The sequence below is a fragment of the Littorina saxatilis genome, linkage group LG2 (assembly GCF_037325665.1).
Source record: "Littorina saxatilis isolate snail1 linkage group LG2, US_GU_Lsax_2.0, whole genome shotgun sequence".
NCBI lineage: Eukaryota > Metazoa > Mollusca > Gastropoda > Littorinimorpha > Littorinidae > Littorina > Littorina saxatilis.
This window is the reverse complement of record NC_090246.1, coordinates 53,110,720-53,120,719: the sequence shown is the minus strand read 5'-3', so window position 1 is coordinate 53,120,719 and position 10,000 is coordinate 53,110,720. Positions and strand designations below refer to the sequence as shown.

Genomic DNA, 10,000 nt, shown 5'->3' with positions numbered 1-10,000 from the left:
CCAAGATGCAGAAGGAAAGTGAGAGGCAAACAAAAAAAGCCGTAGTTTTTCTTGTGCCCCTTAGCTCCCAAGAGGCCGCTCCATTTTGCCTCTTGACTGGGCTAACTTAATTGGGAGCTACGATTGGTCCCCACAGCCAGATTGCCTTTCTCGCGCTCGCCGCCCAATCTGTCAAAAGCCATCTCGGCCCAGAGACTAGAGAGAGTGGTAAAAGAGACAGAGAAAGTTTTCGGCTCGACAGAAACAGTTTTCTGCTACACTGGAGAAAACAAAATGTTGTTTTTCCTTCTGACATGACACACCTATGTGCCTGATAGGGTCTACTCTTGTGCCAAAGATCACAGAGACTGGTAAAAGAGACAGAGACAGTTGTCTGCTTGACAGATACAATTTTCTGATCAACGTTTAAACAAAAAAAGCATGTTGTTTCGCCATCTGACATGACAAACCTAATGATTATTCTTGTCAATGACGACTGACACAGAGAGACAGGGTTTTTTTTCTGAACAGAGCCAGTTTTCTGCTCAACCAGAGACAACTAAAGGTTGTTTTCCAATATGACATGCCATAATCTTGCGCGAGAGATTATCTAGAGAGACTGACTGGCAAAAGAAACAGAGACAAGTTGTCTCCTCAACCGAGGAAACAAAAGGTTGTTTTCCCATCTAACATGACAACACTACTTACTACTCTTGTGTCTGATACTAGAGAGACCAGCGAGAAGCGACAGAAAAAGGTTTATGCTCAAACAGGGGAAAGCAAAAGGTTGTTTTTCAATCTGACATGACAAGCGTGTGTGAACGATAAGACCGTCTCTTGTCCCAGGAACTGTGCAGAGACTGGTTAAAGAGAAAAATATTTTTTCTGGTCGACAGAGACAGTTTTCTAAAGGGAAAGTTGTCGAAATAGAATGTTATCCACAGAACATTTTCGAAATAGAACGTTTTCGAAATAGAAAATTTTCTAAATGGAAAGTTTTCCAAAAAGAATATTTTCCAAATAAAAAGTCTTCCAAATAGAAAGTTTTGCAAAGAGAAATTATTCCACAGAAAAGTTTTCTGCTCGACAGATAACATTTTTGAACGAAAATGCTTTCCGCACAGAACGTTTTCTGCTCGACTGTCATCTGCTCTATCGATGATCGGAATTGACACTGCTATGTGGCCAACGACTGCTGACTGTTGGAGCGAATTTAAGTGGGTGAAACAGACAGTGGTATTGTTTCCGGTGCGTCAATGCCAGTATTGTTTGCTCCTCGAATGGCTTCTATGAGGAGACTCGCCAGCTGATCTTTTGTGTGTTTTTTGCTTTGATTGTAGCTATTTCTACCTTTTTCTTTTTTTAAGTGGTTTCAAGGATCAGAACACAAGACATTTTTAATAGTTTTATCTCAATCTGCTACTGATAGTTTATAACTGGCGTATTATTCGTTAACTGCATGTGTTAACCGTGCCTGCCAATCTTAGACAAAAACTGTTCCCTTAGGGGAGGGGGGTGTGGGAGGTGAATATCTTTGGTACATACCGCCCCGCAGAAATTATAAAAGACTTTTTTTTCTAACTTTACTGTTACTGCATTCAGCATCTTGGGTAACCTTGACTCTGTTCGTAATTAGTTGTTTCTTATTAGTATCCGTGGCAACAAAGTTAAAGAAAGTTAAAGAAAACCATTGAGCTCTTCGTGAAGTCAGTATTAATCGTTCTCATTCATTTTACCAAAAATAGTCTTGTTTCCAGAGCATCCCTCCAGAAAGAATACGAAGACATTCGTGAGCGTTGGTTGTTAGAGTTACACTTGTGATTTGGGCGATGATTCCCTGACGCTCAATCAATTCGAGTATGGACATTTTATAACCTGTAAAATAACAGCTGTTTCGCAAGTATTGTCTCTCTCAATCGCACACCCCCCCCCCCTTCTCCCTCTTTCTGTCTGTCTTTCTGTCTGTCTGTCTGTCTGTCTGTCTGTCTGTCTGTCTGTCTGTCTGTCTGTCTCTCTCTCTCTCTCTCTCCTTCTCTCTCTCTCCTTCTATCTTAATCTATCTCCCTCGTTCTGTCTGTCTGTCTCTCTTTCTCTTTCTCTCTCTCTCTCTCTCTCTCTCTCTCTCTCTCTCTCTCTCTCTCTCTCTCTCTCTCTCTCCTCCTTACCTCCCCCCCTACCCTCCTTTTTATGTTAACCTCCCCCTCCGACCCCGACCCTCGCAATAAACCCCCACAAAAAATCTCAGCCGACAAAATTAATGTTCTCACTTGCAGCAATCCCAGAGGATGCACGGGATTTGGAGGCGAGCCTATTTGGGGCGAACTCACGAGGACATGCACATTAAGCCCTTCTGTCTTTGAAAATCAAGTCCTCTTCTGCAAGGCCGAACAACAGTTATGAGTTATGGTCGCTAAGGGAAGAGTCCTCCTAACAGACACCAGAGAGGCTTGTTCGAGCGGGAGGGGGTGGGGTGGAAGGGAGTGAGGGGTTGGGGGTGAGGGGTTGGGGGTGAGGGGAGTGAGGGGGTGAGGGTGAGGGGGTCCTAATATTGGGGGATCTCCGCTGGGTGTCGTGTGTGATCTGAGGGAACTAGGCATGATGGGAGTGGGAGATTGGACTTGTCTTCGTGGTCGAGTGTCTGTTTGTTCGTCGTTCTCATTTGCTCACTCAACTTGTCTCACTAGGTTTCAGAGCATCGATAAAGAGGCATCTGCTTCTCGCATTGTTGGTCTAACCGGACTTATTTTCATAGGCCACTGTAAAAGTGTGTTATATACACTGCTTAATTGTCAATTTATTCTACCGTACAGTCCTCAATGCGCGAAAGTCATCGAACGGTCGCCTTCCTTGAATCCTTCAAAATGCAATGCTGGGAAAAATCGTTCAAAAGTTCTTGTGCCTCTTGTGTAGCATAATACAATGTTGAACATGGTCCAATGGTGTTATTCTTGAAGTGTGAAGAAACTGTTAAATTTAGAATGATATGGCACAGTCGAGTTTTGACAAAACAGTACTGTTGTTATAGGTTCTGGCAGAAAAGGGCAGATCAGAGTACAAATAAAATTAAAATTAAAAAAGAGGTCTATGCTTATCCCATGCTCATACCGTACAAACAAGACTGGTCGTATGGTGTTTTACCGAAAATGATTTTTTTTTATAAGAAATAGAATTGTATTGCACTGCCTTTTCTTGATTTAGAGGAACAAGGGTATGGGTTGTAATAGGTGACCCATCGGCACTGAATTTAAGACCGTAGAAAGTTGTCAGTTAATACGTAAAGGAAATAGGTGTTGGTCCAAAGCCGAGGACAAGATAAGACAGTGTTTCGATACCTTTTCGGGACAAGATACTTGGTATTTGGCAAGTCAAGTTTTCTTTATTATGTTTTGGGGGTGATCATGTTTAAGAGAATACTTGTATTAGAGTCATATTAGTTTCGGTCTTTGTGGAGAACATTTGACCGATTTTGGTTATTTGTGCGTGCTGATGGAAATATACACTCTTCAAAAAAAGTTAAGGACCACTTTTTTACAAGCACGCCACACAAAACAGACAAGACCGAATTCTTAATTTTTTTAGAATTATATAATTGAACAACCAAGGAGTAATGACAAACAAAGCAAAGATCGAACGCGGCAGCGACAATTTAGCTAGAGTGTGTCAAACGTGACAACCCTCGAAAATGGAATTCACAACAATGTGAATCAGTGTCAATAACGCGTGTGCCCTCCGTTGTGTGCCAGGAATTCAACACATCGTTGGCGCATGGAGTGGATCAGGTTGCATATGAATGCTCTGGGAACTCCATTCCACTCCTGCTGGAGCCATTGCAGCAGTTGACCCAGATTGGCAGGAGGAGGGTGGTGTTGCTGTACCCAACGACAAAGCTCGTCCCACATGTGCTCCATGGGGTTCAGGTCCGGGCTGTTGGCTGGCCACAGCATCCTGTTGACCCTGGCCTGCTGGATGAAGGTGTTTACAGCTGCAGAGCGATGGGGAGGTGCGTTGTCATCCTGAAGAATCGCACGAGGGCCGATCGCTTGGAGGGCTAGAACGACCATGGGTTGCAGGATCTCATTCTGGTAGCGGACACCGGTCAAGTTTCCCACTACATGGTACAGAGGTGTCCTTAGACGTGTGCTGATCCCTCTCCAGACCATCACAGAGCCTCCGCCAAAACGCTGTCGTTCCAGAACAGCGCCTTCTGCGAAGCGCTCTCCGCGACGCCTCCACACTCGGATGCGACCATCAGCAGGTTCCAAGCAAAAGCGGGACTCATCTGTAAACAACACCTGAGCCCACTGCTGACGTTGCCACCTCACATGTTGAGTGCACCAGGCTCGGCGAGCTGCTCGGTGATTAGCAGTCAGGGTTGTTCCTCGGACTGGACGCCTTGCACGCAAGCCAAAGTTGTGTAAGCGGTTTCGGATCGTCTGACCACTAACAACAGTGTTGGTGGTAGCTTGTAGGCGTTGCCTAATGTTGTTTGCCGTAGCCATTCTTTGTTGCATGGCCTGCCTCTGAATGAAGCGATCCTCTCTTTGTGTGGTGACTCTGGGCCGACCAGAACGTTGTCGCTCCTGCACTCTTCCAGTTGCGTGGAATCTCTGTTTCAGTCTGATGATGACAGAGGGAGCCACTGCAAGCCTCTGGGCCACTTGCCTGGCAGCAACACCGTCTTGTAGCCATCCTATTGCCCTTCCTCTATCCAAATCGCTCAATTTTCTTCGTGGGGGCATGTTGCTACTGTGCATAATTGTGTCAGCGTGTCAACCTTTAAACACAAGCTGGTGAGCGATGTTCATAGCCAGGACCCTGTTGTAGCACGTGCATTACAACCTTTTGCCCTGGCATGCGTTCCGCAAATTTCATGGAGCTATAATAAAAACGACCTTTTTCTTCCAAAATGCAGAAGCTTTTGAGAAGTCCCACAAAGGGAAATAACTCTGCCTGCCAAACAAAATTCTAGGTCAAGACTCATTGTTCATGTGTTAATTCAAACACATTAATCTTTTAATTATTATGTCGATGTTTAATTTGTTGGCAATTTTTTGTAATTATATCCGTTTTTTCAACCGATTCTTTGAAGAGTGTATGTGAAAGCACCGCGTATTCATGAAGAGCATGTTCTTGCTTTGTGTTTGGTTAACGGAATTTGTCTGTATGTTGATGAGTGCAAATGTAATAATACTTGTCGTAATCTTTTGGTAACTTTGGTAAAATTAATGTTCACTTTTCATGCAGTCAGACACGTCACACAGCCTCCCTGGCGGGCAAGAAAAGATAATGATTGTTAGATTGCAAATCCTCTAATCGTGTTTGCCGAAAGGCAGTTGCCAAAGCCAATTACCTTCATCAACAACTTCCGTTTATGTTTCGTCTCCTCACGCCCAAATGAATTCTACGACCAGAAGCTGATCGAAATCATTGCACTATAAAAAGAAAACTTGATTTTGGTAATCTCGGGAGGGATGGCTTTTTTTCTCTCCCATTTTTAACAAGCAAATTGTCAGGGTATTGGCAAGGAAAAGAACAGCGAGGAGAGGAAAGGAGAGGAGAGAGGGAGATGCTAACACGATGGTCAATAAACTTTCAATTGATTTTCTTCCCTCTGTATCTCGTTTTCCCGTCTGGCTATGATAAATTGGAGGGATTTAGCTTTGTTCTGCTGCTCAATATATTCCCCCTTGCTTTGTGTTCCTTGTGATATCCTTGTTTCTATCCCCCCCCCCCCCCTTCTCCGCCAGCCCTTCCCTCCCCATTTCATCGAAATCCAGACTAGTGAAGGGAAATTCTGGTGTTCTTTTGGTAAAATTAGTGCTTCATTCCCCTTTCCCGTCGATATCTGCCAATAGTATTTGACCATATCTGAGTTCCATGTTATTTATCCCTGGTTATATTTGTGTCTCTTCTGTGTGTGTGTGTGTGTGTGTGTGTGTGTGTGTGTGTGGTGTGTGTGTGTGCAGGGCCGGATCTGGGGGGGGGGGGTTCCTGGGGTTCCGGAACCCCCCCCCCCCCCTGGCCATTCAATGTACCTCTCAGAGAAAAAAAAATGTGGACTTTGGACCCCTGCCTTCAGTTGGAATCCCCCCCCCCCCCTCAAACGAACTCGGTCCGGCCCTGTGTGTGTGTTTGTGTGTGTGTGTGTGTGTGTGGGTGTGTGTATGTGTGTGCGCGTGCGTGCGTGCGAGCGTGCGTGCGAGCGTGCGTGCGAGCCTAAGTGTATGTGTGTGTGCGCGCGCGTGTGTGTGTGTGTGTGTGTGTGTGCGAGGGAGAGGGTACTGAAGACAATATTTAGAGCGAGATGAATAATTGTGTGATTCAAGATCATTGCAACGTCATCTGCTGTCTTCCTGTGGAGAAGACGTTGGAAATGTCAAATTTCAGCTTTACCAAAAATATAAATTATGACTTGTAAAACAAGCACATCTAGGGTATGATCGAATAGCAAAATGTTATTATTAAAGCAGAATGTGCTTAACTGATGCCATTAATGTATGCAGGGTAAAAGAACAAAGACCTTGTGCTTCGTCCTGAAAGTGTCTATTTCTTCCACAAGTTTTACTGCCCATGTGGATTTGTTTAATGTGTTTGACCCTGATCTAGGGCGAATATGGATCTGCGTAATGTTGTTTAGATAGTCAGCCTGCAACGTGTTCCGGACTAGCGCCCTTAAAACTAAATAACGAAGCACAAAATGTCTGTTAACTTAACATTTACAAACTCTTTGCAACAAAATTGCACTGTAAATCCCTAGCGAATTTGTCGCAAGAAAACGTAATAATGGAACCAACATCAAACGACAAACAACGTAGCCAAGAAGGTTAAACACGGATACGAATCTCGGCAGCTAAACAATGTTTATGCACACCGTATCCTAAATTTCGTCCCCTCGCGTCCATTTGTGTGAGAATGAATCATCTGGCTACCCCGTCTTATTACCGCAACGGAACGTTATTGGCAGTTGCCACTAGCAACCAGGGCTAATCACCGTCATTACCTGCCCGGAACCTGTATTCTCAGTGTCTGGAATTGGCCTCTTTCCCCTTCTCTCTTTAAACTTGGGCCAGTAATCAAGAGATTCCTGACTCCCTTGGACGGTAAAGACTGTGGCCAAAATAGACACAGAATTGCAGGATCGGTAATCAGTCTACGTTGAACAAAAAGAGTGGTTGGCCAAAGTTTTTCTTTGGGGATAGACTCACCCAGACACAGTCACACACGAACACGCACACAGGCACTCACACTGACACAGAGATACTGACCATCGCACCAACGTAAGCACTAGAACGCACAAATACACACACACACACACACACACACACACACACACACGCACACACACACACACACGCACGCATGTACGCACGCACACACGCACACACACACACACACACACACACACACACACGCACACACGCACACACACACACACACACACACCTTTTAGAAAATAACAATTTTTTGCTGTTGTAAAAAACTTTTGACGAAACAGAACAGTTTATGCGTGCATCATTAAACAAGTGCGCCGAAAGCACATTTCATACTGCATGAAAGCAAAACTACTAGTCCCTTCAACTCGCACAAAATAACAAGTCGCGTAAGGCGAAAATACAATATTTAGTCAAGTAGCTGTCGAACTCACAGAATGAAACTGAACGCAATGCCATTTTTCAGCAAGACCGTATACTCGTAGCATCGTCAGTCCACCGCTCATGGCAAAGGCAGTGAAATTGACAAGAAGAGCGGGGTAGTAGTTGCGCTAAGAAGGATAGCACGCGTTTCTGTACCTCTCTTTGTTTTAACTTTCTGAGCGTGTTTTTAATCCAAACATATCATATCTATATGTTTTTGGAATCAGGAACCGACAAGGAATAAGATGAAAGTGTTTTTAAATTGATTTCGAATATTTAATTTTGATAATAATTTTTATATATTTAATTTTCAGAGCTTGTTTTTAATCCGAATATAACATATTTATATGTTTTTGGAATCAGCAAATGATGGAGAATAAGATAAACGTAAATTTGGATCGTTTTATAAATTTTTATTTTTTTTTACAATTTTCCGATTTTTAATGACCAAAGTCATTAATTAATTTTTAAGCCACCAAGCTGAAATGCAATACCGAAGTCCGGGCTTCGTCGAAGATTACTTGACCAAACTTTCAACCAATTTGGTTGAAAAATGAGGGCGTGACAGTGCCGCCTCAACTTTCACGAAAAGCCGGATATGACGTCATCAAAGACATTTATCAAAAAAATGAAAAAAACGTTCGGGGATTTCATACCCAGGAACTCTCATGTCAAATTTCATAAAGATCGGTCCATTAGTTTAGTCTGAATCGCTCTACACACACACACACACACACACACACACACACACACACACACACACACATACACCACGACCCTCGTTTCGATTCCCCCTCGATGTTAAAATATTTAGTCAAAACTTGACTAAATATAAAAAGAAACGTTCTGCAGTTCAGATTTTGGAACACAAAAATAGGTTGATTTTCAATTAAAGCGTTGAAGGGAAAGCAGACATTTTTGACGGCATCAAAGGTTTCCGGTTCCGGCAGACGCTGTGGTTTCGGTTAAATACAGCCGGTCGGCTGTCACAGCCATCCTTTCGTGTGTTTGGGTCTACCAGGACTTGTTGTCTTGGTTCACATTGTCCTTCATAATTATAATACAGGTATATTGTGAGCCGTGTTGTCAGTTGTCTGTCATGGCCGTCCTTTCGTGTGTTTGGGTCTACCAGGACGTGTTGTCTTGGTTCACATTGTCCTTCATAATTATAATACAGGTATATTGGGAACCTTGTTGCCCGTTGTCTATCATGGTCGTCCTGTCGTGTGTTTGGGTCTACCAGGACGTGTTGTCTTGGTTCACATTGTCCTTCATAATTATAATACTGTTATATTGTTAGCCTTGTTACCAGTTGCCAGTCACGGCCGTCCTGTCGTGAGTTTGAGTCCACCACGACTTGTTATCTTGGTTCACACTCTCTATAATTATAATACCTTTACATTGTGAACCTTTCTTTCTTTCTTTCTTTTTTTCCGTCGCTCTATCATACATACAATCACATAGCAATGTTACAGGTAACTGTTCTCTTGAAGCTACTTTGTTTCCTTATTTCTGTTTGTCTTTCTTTCTATTTTTTTTTCTCTCTATCTTTCTGTCTTTCTTTTCTTCTCTCTGTCCCTTTTTCACTTTTTTTTCTAGCGTGCATGCATACAGCAAAGTTTCGACTAACATTTCTCTCTTGAAAAACTTATCTAATGCGGCTGTCTATGCATTTTTGCATAATTTACTGTTTTGTTTACAGGTCGTACATTTGAGAATATGTGAACAGGTTCTTGCACAACTAATCTGATTTACTATTGTAGGTTTTGTCTTGACAGTTCCCTTCCCATATACTAGTGTACGTTGTTTTATTTGCACGAAATTACTTAGAGAAATAAAGATAATCAATATTTTTGTTCTTGTAGACACTAAGACGAATATCGTATCATTTTCAGACAGAGGAATTCGTCATTGTTTACGCTGTCTGTCTGTCTGTCTGTCTGTCTGTCTGCGATTGTCTTTTAGTTCTCGGTAATCAAATCGCCGCCGATGACGTTGATTACCTACAATGAATTAAAAATAATAAAACTAAAAGCCGAAACGGTTATACTTCACAAATAAAGTGGCACTAGATAATAAGGGAAGTTTAAGCCAGAGTACATAGACATAAAACACATCACAAGTGGATGAAGGAGAAGGAAACAAATATAGGGGCGGAACATTACCACACACAAAATGCGTCAGTTGGAACAGAATGTAGAACATATGATAGACAGGGTTTGAAATGACCGTGAAGCAAAATAATGAATTGTAAGTTTGCAAGAACAAAGCCCCTCTGTTTACATTGTGCTGGGGCGTGTTTCGATCGACATGTTCGATGTATGTCTTAATCGATTAAGATATTAATATGAAGCCGGTCCTTATTTCTGAAATAATTGTACGATATT

The 10,000-nt window shown here is 42.8% G+C and overlaps 2 protein-coding genes across 2 annotated transcripts in view; both read left to right on the top strand.

Annotated features, from left to right (window-relative positions):
- The window catches only part of LOC138959231 (Golgi-specific brefeldin A-resistance guanine nucleotide exchange factor 1-like), a 273,649-nt gene that overhangs the window by 191,199 nt on the left and 72,450 nt on the right, over positions 1-10,000 (top strand). The window lies entirely within an intron of this gene.
- Positions 1-10,000, top strand: part of LOC138959226 (high-affinity choline transporter 1-like) — a 46,433-nt gene that overhangs the window by 10,375 nt on the left and 26,058 nt on the right. The gene's annotated exons all lie outside the window — the stretch shown is intronic.